The sequence below is a fragment of the Macaca thibetana genome, chromosome 20 (assembly GCF_024542745.1).
Source record: "Macaca thibetana thibetana isolate TM-01 chromosome 20, ASM2454274v1, whole genome shotgun sequence".
NCBI lineage: Eukaryota > Metazoa > Chordata > Mammalia > Primates > Cercopithecidae > Macaca > Macaca thibetana.
The window spans coordinates 52,509,577-52,526,513 of NC_065597.1; the positions used below are offsets into that span (position 1 = coordinate 52,509,577).

At 48.9% G+C, this 16,937-nt stretch overlaps 1 protein-coding gene across 2 annotated transcripts in view; it reads right to left on the reverse strand.

Moving 5' to 3' along the window:
• SLC5A11 (solute carrier family 5 member 11) overlaps nucleotides 1-11,197 on the reverse strand; it is a 65,819-nt gene extending 54,622 nt beyond the window's left edge. Inside the window, exons 1-2 of one of the 2 annotated variants that reach the window (XM_050773827.1) lie at nucleotides 11,054-11,197; nucleotides 10,633-10,836 (exon numbers count right to left, since the gene is read on the reverse strand). The gene's annotated coding sequence lies outside the window, so the exon portion shown is untranslated. Of the gene's footprint in view, nucleotides 1-10,632; nucleotides 10,837-10,983 lie in introns of both variants that reach the window. The other variant, XM_050773828.1, reaches the window with a different exon arrangement.
• Nucleotides 11,198-16,937: the final 5,740 nt, after the last annotated feature.

The following is a 16,937-nucleotide window of genomic DNA, read 5'->3' on the forward strand; positions in this document are numbered from 1 at the left end:
ACAGTGAGCTGAGATTGCACCACTGCACTCCAGCCTGGGCAACAGAGCAAGACCTTGACTCCACCATTTACACTTGGCTAATTTTATTTTATTTTATTATTTTTATTTTTTTTTAGACGGAGTCTCACTGTGTCTCCCATGCTGGAGTGCCGTGGCCTGATCTCTGCTCACTACAAGCTCCACCTCCTGGGTTCATGCCATTCTCCTGCCTCAGCCTCCCAAGTAGCTGGGACTACAGGTGCCTACCACCACTCTTGGCTAATTTTTTTTTTTTTTTTTTGTATTTTTAGTAGAGACAGGGTTTCACTGTGTTAGCCAAGATGGTCTTGATCTCCTGACCTCGTGATCCACCCACCTCAGCCTCCCAAAGTGCTGGGATTACAGGTGTTAGCTACCGTGCCAGGCTTATTTTATTTTTTAAGAGACAAGATTTCCATGTGTTCACCAGGCTGGCCTTGAATTCTAGCCCCAAGAAATCCTCCCCACCTTGGCCTCCTAAAGTGCTGGGATTACCATGCCCAGCCAAGGTACATTTTTAAGGAAGAAAAGACTCCAACACTTTGCATTTTATGTAATCTGAAGGTAGGTTGTGGACTTAGATAGCGACAAATGGGATTTTTGCCCACATGAATGTCTGGCGGGTCCTCTGATAATCTTTGTTGTGGGGGCAAGTTCTGTACATTTCTGGAAGTCTAGACTCTCTGGCTTCCATCCACTGAATGCCAGTATTCCCACTCTTGAATTATTGTGACAACCAAAAATGCTCTCATAAATTTTGAAACATCTCTGAAGGGCAGCAACACCTCCAGTGCACACATGTGCTCTGGGTTCGAGGATGTCAGTGAAGAATTTCTAATAAGAAAGTGGTATGATCAGACGGGGGCAGCCTTGATGAGAAGGAGGAAGGCAGGCAGGGAGGTTATTCTGGAGGTAGTGACTCAGGCTTGAGACCATACATGGGCAGGGGTTAGTCCATTCCTTCTGTTATAATCAAATACCTTAGACTGTGTAATTTGTAAACAACATAAATTTATTGCTCACAGTTCTGGAGAAAGTCCAAGATTGAGCTGTCAGCAGATTCAGTGTCTGGAGAGGGCCCGTTCCTCATAAATGGTACTTTCTTACTATATCCTCACATGGTACATGGATGGGTCAACTTGGCTCTCTTAAGCCTTTTTTATTTTATTTATATATTTTGAGACAAGGTCTCACTTTGGTGTCCAGACCGGAGTGCAGTGGCACAATCACTTTTTCTCTTTTTTTAAAGAGACAAGAGTTTCACTCTGTTACTCAGGCTGGAGTACAGTGGCATGATCACAGCTCACTGCAACTTCAACCTCCTAGGGTCAAGAGATCCTCCTGCCTCAGCCACCCAATTAGCTGGCACTATAGATGCACCACCATGCCTGGCTAATTTTTTTTTTTTTTTTTTTATAGAGATGAAGTCTCACTATGTTGCTCAGGCTGGTCTCAAATTCCTGGGCTTAAGCAATTCCCCTAACTCGGTCTCTTAAAGTGTTGGGATTATAGGCATGAGCCACCACACCTGGCCTAAAGTGTCTTTTATAAAGGTGCTAATCTAATCTGTGGGGGCAGAGTCCTCATAACCCTAACCCTCTCAAAGGCCCTGCCTCTTAATACTATTGCACTGGGGATTCAGGTTTCAATGTAAGAATTTGGGGACAGAGGGACATGCACATTCAGACCATAGCAGAGGGAGTAGATTAGAGAAATAATTTGGAGACCAGGTGTGGTGGCTCAAACCTATAATCCCACCACTTTGGGAGGCTGAGGCAGGAGGATCACTTGAGCCCAGGAGGTTGGCTACAGTGAGTTATGATTGCCCCACTGCACTTTAGCCTGGGAGGCAGAGCAAGACCTTGCCACACACACACACACACACACACACACACACACACACACACACACAAAAGACTAACCTAACCTAACCTTTCTCTGTGCAAGAAAGTGAGAGGAAGGCCTAGAGGTGGCGACTCCCTTTCAGGGTAAGGGTGGAGGCCCTTAAGGGAGGTTCCAAGCAGAAAAAGCATTCTGGCAGCTTCAGGAGGGAGGGTTGCCTTGTGGGTTGTCTCAAGGGTGAAGCCCCATTAGGTAAGTAAGGTTCTCATCAGACTTTAGAGGGGAGGAGGCTGGGCGCAGTGGCTCATGCCTGAAATTCCAGCACTTTGGGAGGCCAAGGCAAGGAGGATCACCTGAGGTCGGGACTTTGAAACACGCCTGGGTAACATGGTGAAATCCCATCTCTACTAAAAATGCAATTTTTTAGGTGGGTGTGGTGATGCGCAACTGTAATCCCAGCTACTCGGGAGGCTAAGGCAGGAGGATCTTGAATCTGGGAGGCGGAGGTTGCAGTGAGCTGTGATTGTGCCACTGCACTCCTGCCTGGGGGACAGAGTGAGTTTCTGTCTCAGGAAAAAACAAAACAAAACAAAACAAAAAAACAAACTTTACAGGGGGAGTGATGGCTCCAAGAGTTTAAGTTGTGTCCAAAGTCACATGGCTGACAAGGGACAAAGCTGGGACTCGAATCCAGTCTGATTTCAGAGCCTGCGTTTTCAAACACTTCAACGTGCTTCTTCCAAAACAGGATTTGGGGAAAGATGAGGAGTAGGAAAGCGCAGGAAGCAGGTTTAGGTGGAGGTTGATGCTGAATTGGGGAGTGGGGCAGAGGGAGGAGGGAGGAGGGGCGGTGGCTGCCTGGTGAGCCAGCCCTCCCCGTCCCTGCCCGCCCCTTCCAGACCTCTGCCTGCCAGGCACCGAGAGAGCGGTGGGAGCAGCTCCAGCAGATAAACAAGTTATTCATCACCGCCGTGGGGCCCGCAGCCGGCGAAGCTGGCACCAATTCCAAGCCCTTCCTGAGTCTCCGGGAGGTGGGGCCCAGCCAGGGGCCGCGAGGGACGTGGCTCCATCTTCACGGTGGAGACAGGAACAGCAACCAAAGATGCTGTGCAGCCTCGGCCACAGGCTCCCAGGAGGAGCCCTCCATGCACTCCACCCTCTGCAAATCCACGCAGTAGGTGTACTGAGAACCGGCCCTAACACTTGGTGAGCACGATTTCTATTTGAGTGGCAGGCACAGAGCACAGCCCTTTGAGGAAAATGAGATTTCACCTCCATTTCACAGGTGGGAATCGGAGGCACGAGAGGGGAAAGTGAGTCCAACTCAGGCACAGCTGTGCCACTTGCTTCTAGGCCACAGTCAGTGCCACCGGTGGGATTCCAACCCAGGTTTACAGGTGGCCATTCCTGGCTGGTCTGTCTTTCTTTCCCCCCACCCTTCTCTCCTTCCTTCTCTCTTTCCCTCCTTCTGGCCCTATTTCTTTCCCACAAGCATTATTAAGCACCATGCCAGGCCCTGAGGACTCAGCAGAACATTTATTAGTCACCAGCTGTGTGCCAGGCTCCATGCCAGGCCCTGTAACTCAGTGGAACATTTATTAGTCACCAGCCATGTGCCAAGCTATGTGTTAGGTCTTGTGACTCAGTGAAGCAAATGTTATTAGGCATCAACTATGTACCAGGCTCTGTATGAGGCCCTGGGGACTCAGTGAAACAAACATTTATTAGGCACCATCTGGGTGCTAAGCTCTGTGCTAGGCCCTGGGGACTGAGTGCAACAAACATTATGAGGCACCAACTGTGTACCAGGCTCTGTGCTAGACCCCTGGGGACTCAGTAGAACATTTATTAGGCACTGGCTGTGTGCCATGCTCTGTGCTAGCCCCTGGGGACTCAGTAGAACAAACATTTATTAGGTGCCAGCTGTGTGCCATGCTCTGTGCTAGGCCCTGGGGACTCAGTGAAACAAATGTTTATTAAGCACCAGCTGTGTGCTAAGCTCTGTGTTCGGTATGAAGGACAACAAAGCAATGAGAAGCGTAGACTTGGCCCCGTCCTCTGGGTTTTCATCTCAGTCTCCTGCGCCCTGTGTGTACCTGGGTCCACTCGGTGAAACGACCCTGGGCACCCTTTGTCTCTTGCACGGTGATGCTTGGCTCCCAGGCTGCCTCAGGAAGGTCTGGTTGGGGGTGGCTCCTTCTTAACCTCTTGTGAAGAACCCTCCCTGTGCCCGCGGGGAGGATCCACCAGCTTGTGTTATAACAAAGGCTTTGTTGGCAAGGAGAACAGCCTACCCTTGAGGTCGCCTGTTGGCCAAAGCACAAAAGGAAGCTCAGTGGAGCAGGGACTTCTCTCATCCCTTCCTTTCAGCCACTGACATAATTTGCTATGGTAGATGTGAAAATTTTCCATACCCCAGGAGATGTGAGAATTTTCCACGCCCCAAGAGATGTGAAAAATTTCCACATCCCAGTGCAAGGAAAAGATCAAAAAACAGGTTCTCAGGTCACAGGTGTGGGAAGGTGAGCTGTGATTGTATTCACCACATTTCATGCCTTAGGCTGGCTTCTGGATGTGCATGATTCTTTATAACTTCTGTGTGTCTGAAACATTTCATGATGAAAGAAAAGGAGGGAAATAAACAGAACACAGTTTATAGTATGAAGCCATCTGCGTATATTAGCAGCACTCAAAGACACAAAATAGTCCTATTTTGCCACAGTGCAGGCATATTTCCAGATGAATATCAAACACATTAGAGGGGGTGGCAGGAATGGGGGGAGAAACAGAGAGTAGGGGAGAGAAAGAAAGAGAGAGAGAGAGAGAAGCAAGAGAAGTTCCCTGCCCTGAACAAAAATAACAATTACACTAATTACAAATTTTAATTATGAGCAACAGACTCTCCAGGAAATAGATATGTCGTGATAAAGCGTAAAGTGTAAATACTTTAGAACTGCACTGCCCTGGCTCAGATCCCAACTCTGCCTCCTATGAGCTCCGTGATCGTGGGCAAATCACCTCTCTGAGGCTCAATTTGCCATCTACGAAATGAGGTTAATAATTAGACATACGTCACAGGTTTGTTAAAAGCAGTAGGCATGTTCATTATATGTGTAATGTGATTAAATACAGAGTACTTGTTCTGTTCCCCATCCATTTTATAAAACCGTTTTTTAAAAAGAGAGCATGACTTGGGAGGCTGAGGCAGGAGGATTGCTTGAGCCCAGGAGTTTTTTGTTTTGTTTTGTTTTGTTTTGTTTTGTTTTCTTGAGATGGAGTCTCACTCTGTCCTCCAGACTGTAGTGCAGTGGTGCAATCTTGGCTCACTGCAACCTCTGCCTCCTGGCTTCAAACGATTCTCCTGCTTCCAAGAGATTTGTCTGCCTTAGCCGCCGGGCTAGCTGGGATTACAGGCGTCTGCAACCACACCCAGCTAATTTATTTATTTATTTATTTATTTATTTTTATTTTTTTATATTTTTAGTAGACATGGGGTTTCACCATGTTGGCCAGGCTGATCTCGAACTCCTGACCTCAGGTGATCTGCCTGCCTTGGCCTCCCAAAGTGCTGGGATTACAGGTGTGAGCCACTGCCCTGGGCCCAAGCCCAGGAGTTTGAGACTGCATTGAGCTATCATTGTGCCACTGCATTCCAGCCTGGGTGACAGAGTGAGACCCTATCTCTAAAAACAATAAAAATAAAAATAAAAATAAAAAGAGCAGGAACTAGGCCGGGTGCAGTGGCTCACGCCTGTAATCCCAGCACTTTGGGAGGCTGAGGCAGGTGAATTGCTTGAGGTCCAGAGTTTGAGACCAGCCTGGCCAACATGGTGAAACCCTGTCTCCACTAAAAATACAAAAATTAGCTGGGCATGGTGGTGTGCACCTGTAATCCCAGCTACTTGGGAGGCTGAGGCAGAAGTATCGCTTGAACCTGGGAGGTGGAGGTTGCAGTGAGCTGAAATTGTACCACTGCACTCCAGCCCGAATGACAGTGCGAGACTCCATCTTAAAGAAAAAAAAAATGCATAAACTTTGTGGTCAGGCAAACCTTGGCCACTCATGTGCCTCAATCACGTTTTCAAGTCACAGCCTCCCTACAGGCAGGACTCTGATTAACTCCATTGCACAGGTGAGGAAAACAAAGCTGAGGCCAGGTCTAAGGCCACACTGCTAGTAATGACTGAACCAGGGCTCCAACCCAGGTTTAACTCTAGAGCTCCTAACTACCCCGAGATACATGGTCCTTGGTGGGGAAAATTCCAGATGTGATAAGGACTGGCACGGGTCGCACCTCCCAGACTGGAAGCCACTCGCACCCTTTCCTACCACTCCGGGGCTGCAGTGGCGCTGACTGCCCGCAGCACTGCAACAAGCTGTGCCCTGGCCTGGCCTGGATCTAGGGAGGCTGGTGGAGGCCACCCTACAAGAGGGAGTCATTCCTGGAAGGCAGAGAGAGGCTGTCTGGGACTAGAACTGCCAGAAGAAGGAGCTAAATGACCACCCCTGGCCTCCTCCACCAGTTGATGCCATGGGGTTCATAGAAACAGAGAGGTCTCTAGAGAAAGGCCAAACAGACAGATCCTGGCTGGGCTCAATGGCTCATGCCTATAATCCCAGCATTTTCGGGGGGAAGATTGCTTGAGCTCAGAGTTCGAGAGCAGCCTGGGCAATGTAATGAGACTCTTTTTTTTCCTCTACAAAAAATTTTTAAAAATTAACTTGGCATGGTGCTGTGTGTCTGTGGGCCTGGCTATTTGGGAGGCTGAGGCAGGAGGATTGCTTACGCCCAAGAAGTTGAGGCTGTAGTGAGCTATGATTGCACCATTGCACTCCAGACCCTGTCTCAAATAATAATAATAATAACAATAATAAAATTTAAAAATTTAAAAAGACATCCCAGGATTTGAGGCTGAAGCAGAGGCCAGGATCACCCCTAGTCCGTTAGGGAGAGCCACAGCTTCAGGTATCTGGAAAGAAATTCTAGGCACGGCAGGGCAGGGCAGCATTCCCTGAATGGTCCACAGCAGGGTAACAGGGCATATGCCCAGTGAGTGCAGGGGACTTGGCACAGTGTTCTCCTCCACCTGCCTTTCAGAGATGACCTTGTCTCATATTCTAGAGAGAATAGACATCACAGAGCAGCTTCTGAGCCCAGACCTGTCCATCAAAATGCCAACGCGGTGTCTTTCATGGAGACTTTTTTTTTCCAAGGCAGTCTTTCTCTGTCATCCAGGCTGGAGTGCAGTGGCGTGATCTCTGCTCACTGGAACCTCCACCTCCTGGGTTCAAGTGATTCTCCTGCCTCAGCCTCCTGAATAGCTGGGATTACAGGTGTGTGTCGCCACACCCAGCTAAGTTTTGTGTTTTTTGTAGGGACGGGGTTTCACCATGTTGCCCAGGCTGGTCTCGAACTGCTGACCGCAGGTGATCCACCTGCCTCGGCCTCCCAAAGTGTTAGGATTACAGGTGTGAGCCACTGTGACCAGCTTCTCATGGATACTTAATAGACATCTGAAAGTTCACACGTGTGAGTTAGAGACGAAGTTCTCCAGCCCAAGCACGTGCTTCTCCCAGTCGTCCCCATCTCACTAAACGGCAGCTGCATCCACTCTGCCACTCCAGCCAGAAAGCTGAGTCATCCATAAGGCATTAATTCATTTGTTCACTTATCAAGTGGTCTGTGAGCGCCTCTATATGCCAGGCACTACATCTAAGCACCAAGAGTGCCTGGTATGCAAATGTCTCATCGAAGAATTCATAGCATCTCTTTCTCACCTCCCAGAATCTATTCACTCCCAATTCCATTCTCTCCTACTTCCAGAACATAACAAATCCATACATTTTCCCTCATATTTAGTGCTATCACCCTTGTCTGAGCCACCATCACTTCTGTCTAGGTTAGAAAAAGACCCTCCAGTCTTGCCTCCCCAATATCCATTCTTGCTTCCTTTTTATTGTATTATTTTATTTTGTTTTAATTTACTTAACTTCTAGAGACAGGGTCTTGTTCCCTTGTCCAGGCTGCAGTGCAATGGTGCCATCATAGCTCACTGTGGCCTCAAACTCTCGAACATCTATGCTTAACGAATCCTCCCACCTTAGTCCCTCAAGTAGTTGGGACCACAGGTGCATGCCACCATGCCTAGCTAATTTTTTTTTTTTTTTTTTTGAGATAGGATCTCACTCTGTTGCCTGGGCTGAAGGGCAGTGACACAAACACAGCTCCTGCAGCCTCAACCCCATGGGCTCAAGTGATCCCTACACAGTGCTGGGATTACAGGCATGAGCCACCATGCCTGGCCTCCAGCTAACTTTTTATTTTGTCATTTTTTGTAGAGACGGGGTCTTGCTACATTGCCCAGGCTGGTCTCAAACTCCTGGCCTCAAGCAATCCTCCTGGCCGGGCGCGGTGGCTCACACCTGTAATCCCAGCACTTTGGGAGGCCGAGGTGGGTGGATCATGAGGTCAGGAGATCGAGACCATCTTGGCTAATGCAGTGAAACCCCGTCTCTACTAAAAATACAAAAAATTGGCCTGGCGTGGTGGCGGGCGCCTGTAGTCCCAGCTACTTGGGAGGCTGAGGCAGGAGAATGGCGTGAACCTGGGAGGTGGAGCTTGAAGTGAGCCAAGATTGTACCACTGCACTCCAGCCTGGGTGACAGAGCGAGACTCAATCTCAGAAAAAAAAAAGCAATCCTCCTAAATTGGCCTCCCAAAGCTGGGATTACAGGCATGAGTCACTGCACCCGGCCTTGCTTCCTTTTAATCTGCCCCTCACATGGAAGTCAGAGAAATCTTTAAATATGAGCCAGATCAGATCATTGCCCTGCTCAAAACATCTCCATGCTTCTGAGGTGCTTTGTTGTGCTTCCAACCCCATCACATTCTAGCATTCATTTTATTCCTAGAACACGACTTCTGGCCTCAGGGTCTCTGCCATTCTGTTCCCTCTGTCTGGGATGCTCTTCCCTGCACTCATTGCTGGACAAGGTCCTACCCATCCTTTAGATGTCAGCTTGCTGTGTGTGCCCAAAGGAGCCCCCTCTTGGCCTCAATATAAATTGGGTCCCCAAGCTTTTTGCTTTCATGGCAAACACAACTTCTCATCACAGTCTAATCAAGTCTAACATCTGATGTGTGTGATCCTCTCATTACCCCTTGTCTGCACTACATAGCAAGCCCCATAAAGAAGGGTCCATGCCTCTGTCACTCTCATTGTGTCCCCCAAACAGGCATGCAATCAATGTTGGTACAACAAACAAATGTGGGATTTTTAGAGCCTTTGTTATAGACCCTTTGCACGCTGTGACCTCCCAAAAAAGGGACGGTATTTTCCCAAGTCCTACCTGCAGGGTGCCCGATGGGCTAGGACACTTCTGTCAACCATTGCCCAGAATGATTCAGCAGAACACCATTTGAAAATCACTGATTGGTGGGGCAGTGGTTTGTTTGGTGGAGATGTTTTGATGCCTGTAATCCCAGCACTTTGCAAGGCTGAGGCGGGAGAATAGCTTGAGTTCAGGAGTTTGAGACCAACCAAGGCAACACAGGTAGACCCCATTTGTACAAAAAATAAAAATTAAAAAGTTAGCAGGGCATGGTGGTGTGCCTGTAGTCCCAGCTGCTTGGGAGGCTAAGGCAGAAAGATTGCTGGAGCCCAGGAGTGCAAGAATGCAGTGAGCTATGGTCGCAGTACTACATTTCAGCCTGGGCAACACAGCAACACCTGTGAAAGAGAAGACAGAAGAGAAAAGAGAGAGAGAGAAAAGAAAGAAAGAGAGAGAGGGGAAGGAAGGAAGGAAAGAAGGAAGGAGAAAGAAAGGGAAAGAAAGGAAGAAGAAAGAAAGAAAGAAAGAAAGAAAGAGGTGGGAGGGAGGGAAGGAAGGAAGGAGAAAGGGAAAGAAAGGAATAAAGAAAGAAATAAAAGAAAGAAGGAACGAAGGAAGAAAAGAAAGAAAGAAGAAAAAGAGAGTTGGGAGGGAGGGAAGGAAGGAAGGAGAAAGAAAGGGAAAGAAAGGAATAAAGAAAGAAATAAAAGAAAGAAGGAAAGAAAAAGAAAGAAGAAAAGAAGGAAGGAAGGAAGGAAGGAAGGAAGGGAAGGGAGGGAGGGAGGGAGGGAGGGAGGGAGGGAGGGAGGGAATCATGTCTCAGCTTGGCCACCCACTATTTGTATTACCTTGAGCAAGTTATTTAATGACCCTTAGACTCTGTGTGTGAATTAGGGGTGGCTGTACCTACCTTACAGGGTTTCTGTCTCATTTAGATGAGATCTAAATGTCAAGTTCTCTGCACGTGTCTTCACTGTACCAGTGAAGACTTGTATTTGCCTTGTAGTTAATAGCAGCTGCAGTTGTAGTAATACATTCCTCTAGCTTTTTTTTGCTTATGTGGATATATTTATCTTCATTATCTCTGGGTAACACACCTGTGGGGTGGGTCAGCCTCAGGTTCATATCCCCATTTGACAGATAAGGAACCTGCCACTCGGTGAGGCAAAATATTTGGCTCAATGTCCCTGACCTTGGTTAAGTGGAAGAGCTGGGACCCACGTACGGTGCTGCTGGCTGCCAGCTGCTGGCTTCACACCACCATGCCCACCTCACAAACACACTCCATTGTCCTGGTGCATGACAAGCTTATTCTGCAGAGAGGGCTGAGCTTCCCCTGCCCCACAGGTGACAGCTGGAGTCCTTCTGCCAGCACCTGTCCCCAGACCATCTTCCCAGTTTGGAGAGTGGCTACCTGTTTGGGGGCAGGGGGTGTCTTACCTTATTTCAGATGCAGGGCTCACCTGCCCTGGGGGCTGTCAGTGGCTTCTAAGGCACTAGAAGGTGGCGATGGCTGTAAGGAGGGAGACACCCAGGATCCTCTCCCTTTGCAGCCAAGAGCTTCCAGAGACAGCAGTGACCTTCCTCTTATATGCCTGCTGCTGAGAGCCTCCAAGCGGGTCAAACTCCAAACTCCAGCCTCAGCTGTGGCAGGGATTAAAGGAAGCGTGAATGATCTCCCCAGGGGCAGAAGAGAGACCGGGCCCAGCCCAGGACCCTTGAATTCTGAGCAGATGGGGAAGGTGACATTCCCCATGCTTTGCCCACACTGTCCTCCACCAGGGCCCTCACCTGGGGGGACCCATGGCATGGAGGGGTTGGGGAGATGCTGGAGCCCAAGGCACCATCCTGCTTCACTCACCCACTCTTCCACTGTCCCGCCTCCATGCTGGGGACAGGCAGGCTTGGGACGAGCTGGAGGAAGCGGGGGGAGGAAAAATGCTGGCGGGGGATGGAGGGGACAGAGGCAAAGTGCCAGGAGGGACGTCCAGTCACAGCCCTCACCGCAGTGGCAGCAACAGGAACAGCAACCACTGCTTGTGCCCCTTTCCATACACTCCCCAGACGGAGGCACGGCAAAGAACAGGTGTCTGCCTGAGGTCGGGAGTTCAAGACCAGCCTGACAAGCATGGAGAAACCCCGTCTCTACTAAAAATACAAAATTAGCCAGGTGTGGTGGTACATGCCTGTGATCTCAGCTACTCGGGAGGCTGAGACAGGAGAATCACTTGAACCTGGGAGGAGAGGTTGCGGTGAGCTGAGATTGCGCCATTGCACTCCAGCCTGGGCAATAAGAGTGAAACTCCGTCTCAAAACAAACGAACAAACAAAAAAACAAAAAAAAAAAAAAAAAAAAGAGAAGAAGGAGTGTCTGAGGTGCTGAAAAACTGTCAGGAGTGACCAAGCCATGACCAGGAGCCCACATCAGGCCTAGGACATCAGGAAAGCCAGCGGGGCACAGCGAAGGTTTCTGCTGGATGCTCAAAGCATCCAAAACTTTCTTTTCTTTTTTTTTTTTCTGAGACAGGATCTCACTCTGTCACCCAGGCTGGAGTGCAGTGGTGCGATCACAGCTTGCTGCAGGCTCAAACTCCTGGGCTCAAGTGATCCACCTCAGCCTCCCGAGTAGCTGGGACTACAGGTATGCACCACCACGCCCAGCTAATTTTTTCATTTTTTTTTTTTTTGGTAGAGACAGAATCTTGCTATGTTGCCTAGGTTGGTTTCCAACTCCTGGGTTTAAGTGATCCTCCTACCTTGGCCTCCCAAAGTGCTGGGATTACAGGGGTCAACCACTGTGCCTGGCCAAATACCAAAACATTTTTAAAATAGGTACTAGTATTTGCAAACCAAGAGGCTTGAAACATAATTCTAGAATGCTCACTTTTCTAGAACGACCTGAAGATCTGGCCTCTCCAGGCCCCCATGGCCACAGGACAGCTGGGGAGTTGTGGCCACCCCCTCTCACTCCTTCACTGGGCCTGCCAGGCTCTGGGGGTCCTTAGCTGAGGCCCCTGTCCTGGCACTGGGTAGCTAGAAATAATAGCAGTGGTGAACACGTGCCAGGCTCTGTTCTAAGCGCGCGACATGCCTTTACTCACTTGGGCTTTCTAACAACCCTTGAAGATGGGTCCTGTTACCTCTGTCTTACTGATGAGCAAACAGAGGTAGAGGAGGTGAGTCACTGGCCCAAGGTCACCCCGCTTGTAAGTGACACAGCAGGATTTCAGCCCAGGCCACTTGGCTCTAGAGTCCTACAGGAGCAGTGGAGAGTGGCTTGGCCGGATAAAGGGTGGCCTGGGTGAGCAAACACTGGGTGACTGACCAACACCAGTATGAATGGGGCCTTTGGGGGAGGGACCTCCCCTGGGGGACAGATTTACAGAAAGAACAGCTGGGATTGGAGAACAGGGCCAGACAGAAGGCCACAGATCTGCGATCTGCAGCAGGGGCCACGGCACCAGGAAGGGCAGTGGGGTGCCACTGAGGGTGCGCTGCTTCGCCAACCTGGGGTCCAGTCCTGACTTCTCGGGAATGTCTGGGGCACTTTAGCCATGTGCGGCGTGTCTACAGAAGAGGCGTGGCAGTGAGTGAAGCCGGGCAGGTGGAGCTGTGGCTGACCCGAGAGCATGTGTTCTAGCTGAAGTGGGCAGCCACAACCCAGCTCCACCTGGGGGAAGACAGGCCCAATGGGGTCAGAACTTCTGATTGTTCTAGAGAAGTTCTGCCAAGTTTCATGATTATGCATCCATGAGGGCCAAATGTGGCCCGCTCAACCCTTGGCTTGTCACCTCTGATGGTTTCTCTGATTGTCAGGTTTTTCAGTTTTTATCCTCAGTGCTATAAAGAATAGGAGAGGTGGAGTGCAGGGGCTCATGCTATCATCTCAGTGCTTTGGAAGCTGAGGCAGGAGGATCTCTTGAGGCCAGGAGTTAGAGACTAGTCTGGGCAACATAGTGAGACCCCCATCTCTATACAAAATAGGAAGAATTAGATGGACATGGTAGTGTGCACCTGTAGTCCCAGCTACTCAGGAGACTGAGGCGGGAGAATCATTTGAACCCAGGAGTTCAAGGCTGCAGTGAGCCATGATAGTGCCACTACACTCCAGGCAACAGAATGAGATCTCAACTAAAAAAAAAAAAAAAAAAAGAACTATATAACCACTTTAGAGAACTATTTGGACATTTCTTATAAAGTTATCATACACATTACTGGGGACAGTGGCTCATGCCTGTAATCCCAGCACTTTGGGAGGCCAAAGTGGACGGATCACAAGGTCAGGAGTTCGATATCAGCCCGGCTAATATGGTGAAACCCCGTCGCTACTAAAAATACAAAAATTAGCTGGGTGTTGTGGCGGGCACCTGTAATCCCAGCTACTCGGGAGTCTGAGGCAGGAGAATCATTTGAATCTGGGAGGTGGATGGAGGTTGCAGTGAGCTGAGACCGCGCCATTGCATTCCAGCCTGGGTGACAAGGCGAAACTCCATCTATAAAATAAAATAAAATAAAATAAAATAAAATAAAGTTACCATACACCTCCCCCATGACCCAGCAATTTCACTCTTAGATATTTATCAAGAGAAATGGAGACATAAGTTCCCAAAAAGGTGTGTACACAAGTGTTCATGGTGGCCTTATTCAAAACAGTTTCTAAGTGGAAAGAATGCCAATTCCATCGACAGGTGAGTGGAGAAAACAAACTGCGGTGCCTCTAACACTGCGGAAAAGTTTCATCGAAAGGAATGAACTACCCAACCCACGCAACACCACGGATGAATTGAAGACTCGAAGAAACATTACGCTGAGCAAAAGGAGCTGACCTGGGCTGGGCACGGTGGTCACACCTGTGATCCCAGCACTTTGGGAGACCACGGTGGGTGGATCACCTGAGGTCAGAAGTTCGAGACCAGCCTGGCCAATGTTGTAAAATCCCATCTCTACTAAAAATATAAAATTAAATTAGCCTGGTGTGGTGGTGTGCACCTGTAGTCCCAGTTACTCGTGAGGCTGAGACAGGAGAATCGCTTGAACCCAGCAGGTAGAGGCTGCCGTGAGCCAGGATCATGCCACTGCACTCCAGCCTGGGTGAGACACAGCAAAACTCCATCTCAAAAAAAAAAAAAAAAAAAAGAAAAAGAAAAGAAAAGAAAAAGGAGCTGACGTGAAAAGAGTACAGACCTTATGATTCCATTTATGTGAGATTCAAGAACAGGAAAGATGCATTTGTGATGACAGAAGTCAAAGAGCAGGACCCAGTGAACAACTGGAAGAGGATGGGGAGTGTGCTCTCAGAGATGATGGAAATGTCTATTATCTTGAATTGGGTGGTAATTATATGGTATATACAATTGGTAAAACCCAGTGAATTGAAGGATTAACACTGAAATGCATTTTTTTTTTTTTTTTTTTTTTAATGAAGTTCACTCTATCACCCAGGATGGAGTGCAATGGCGCCATCTCAGCTCGCTGCAACCTCTGTCTTCTGGGTTCAAGCGATTCTCCTGCCTCACCCTCCCAAAGTGCTGGGATTACAGGCGTAAGCCACTGCACCTGGCTGACTCATGCATTCTATTGTATGTAAAGTATACCTTTTTAAAAATGACAGCAGATGGCCAGGTACGGTGGCTTATGCCTGTAATCCTAGCACTTTGGAGGCTGAGACAGGCAGATCACGAGGTCAAGAGATCGAGACAATCCTGGCCAACATGGCCAACATGGTGAAACCCCATCTCTACTAAAAATATAAAAATTAGCTGGGCGTGGTGGGGTGTACCTGTAATCCCAGCTACTCGGGAGGCTGAGGCAGGAGAATCGCTTGAACCCAGGAGGTGGAGGTTGCAGTGAGCCGAGATAGCATTATTGCATTCTAGCCTGGGTGACAGAGCGAGACTCCATCTCCAAAAAAAAAAAAAAAAAAAAAGAGCAAAGCAAATATACAGACAGTGAATTCACACAGAGCAAACACACCGAGCAAATACGGTTATTGCGAGTCTGTCTCCCAGATTTTAGTTCCAGCCTATTGTCACCACGTAAGAACGTGGGTCTTATGTTGCCAGCATTCCTTTTTCAAGAGAAATCTCAAAGTCTGGGTTTTTTTTTTTTTTAAATGGGAACTCTGATGACTTGTAAGGTTTGGCAAATTCAAAAGCAACAAAAATAGTTAAAATGCAGGGTGTGTCAAATGATGCACGGGGCTCTGTTTGGAACCTGTATTCTCGGGTGGCATGTTCTCCTAGTGGGCTCAAGATGTGATTTCTTCCTGGATTTTCTACAGACTTTTAATAACACACTTTCACCTACCCACATCCCTAACAACCCAAATGTTATTTGTTGCAAGAACTGAACAGAGCAAACCCTCAAAGCTGAAATAGATAAGCTTTCCTAGGCAACATGCAAGCCTGGGAGAAGGAGTCCCTGTTAAGACAAGATACATTTGTTGACTTAGTAACCGTGAGCCCTTGGGCAGGTCTCTCAGCCTCTCTGAGCAGTCAGTTTCCTCCCTAGCTCTCCCAAAACGGTGCAATCCCCTAAGTTAACCATGAGCTGCCTACCTGGCATTTAGTTGACACTGAGCATTTCAAGGCTTATTCTTTCTCTTTAGTGTGGCTTCAAAGGGGGAAAACTACACTGTTTCTTCTCTCTCTCTCTCTCTGGTTTTGTTTGTTTCTATCTCCCAAGAGTCACGGTTCTCACAAACATGGCTTGCTTTCCATCCACAGTAGCTGCAGGAGAGATGGGGCTGGGCATGGTGGCTGACACCTGTAATCCCAGCATTTTGGGAGGCCAAGGTGGGCAGATCGCTTGGTCCCAGGAGTTTGAAACCAGCCTAGGCATCATGGTGAAACCTTGTCTCTACAAAAATTAGAAAAAAAAAAAAAAAAAAAGCTGGGTGTGGTTGTGTCCACCTGTAGTCCCAGCTAAAGGAGGCTGAGGTGGGAGGACCACTTGAACCCAGGAGGTCGAGGCTCCTCCTCCTCCTCCTCCCCTTCCCCCTCCTTCCCCCTCTCCCTCCTCATCCCACCTCCTCCTCCCCCTCCTTCTCCTCTCCCTCTTCCTCTTCCCCCTCCTCCTCTTCCCCCTCCTCCTCGTCCTCCTTCTCCTCCTCCCCCCCTCCTCCCCCCTCCTCCTCCCCCTCCTCCCCCCCTCCCCCCCCCTCCTCCTCCCCCTCCCCCTCCTCCTCCCCCTCCTCCTCCCCCTCCCCCTCCTCCCCCTCCCCCTCCTCCTCCTCCTTTCTCTTTTTGACCTTCTCTTTCTCCTTCTTCTTCTCTTGTTTTTTACTTTTTCCAGGCTGGAGTGTAGTGGCACAATCTTGGCTCACTGCAACCTCCGTCTCCTGGGTTCAAGCGATTCTCCTGCCTCAGCCTCCCAAGTAGTTGGGAGTACAGGCGCCTGCCATCATGCCCAGCTAATTTTTGTATTTTTAGTAGAGATGGGGTTTCACAATGTTGGCCAGGCTGGTCTCGAATTCCTGACCTCAGGTGATTCGCCCACCTCGGCCTCCCAAAGTGCTGGGATTACAGGCGTGAGCCACTGCACCCAGCCCACTTCTTAATACTAAGTTTTTTTTCTCTATTCAAGAAAGTCCAGTGTAGTTTTCCAGAGATTAAGTGGCATGAGATGTAGTAACAGACTAAATACAGAAGCAAATATGAGATTCCAGCTGTCTTCTCTTAAACTGGGCATTAAAAAGATTTGCAAAAAACGTAAAACAATGCCACTGTTTCCAATAAATCTTTTGG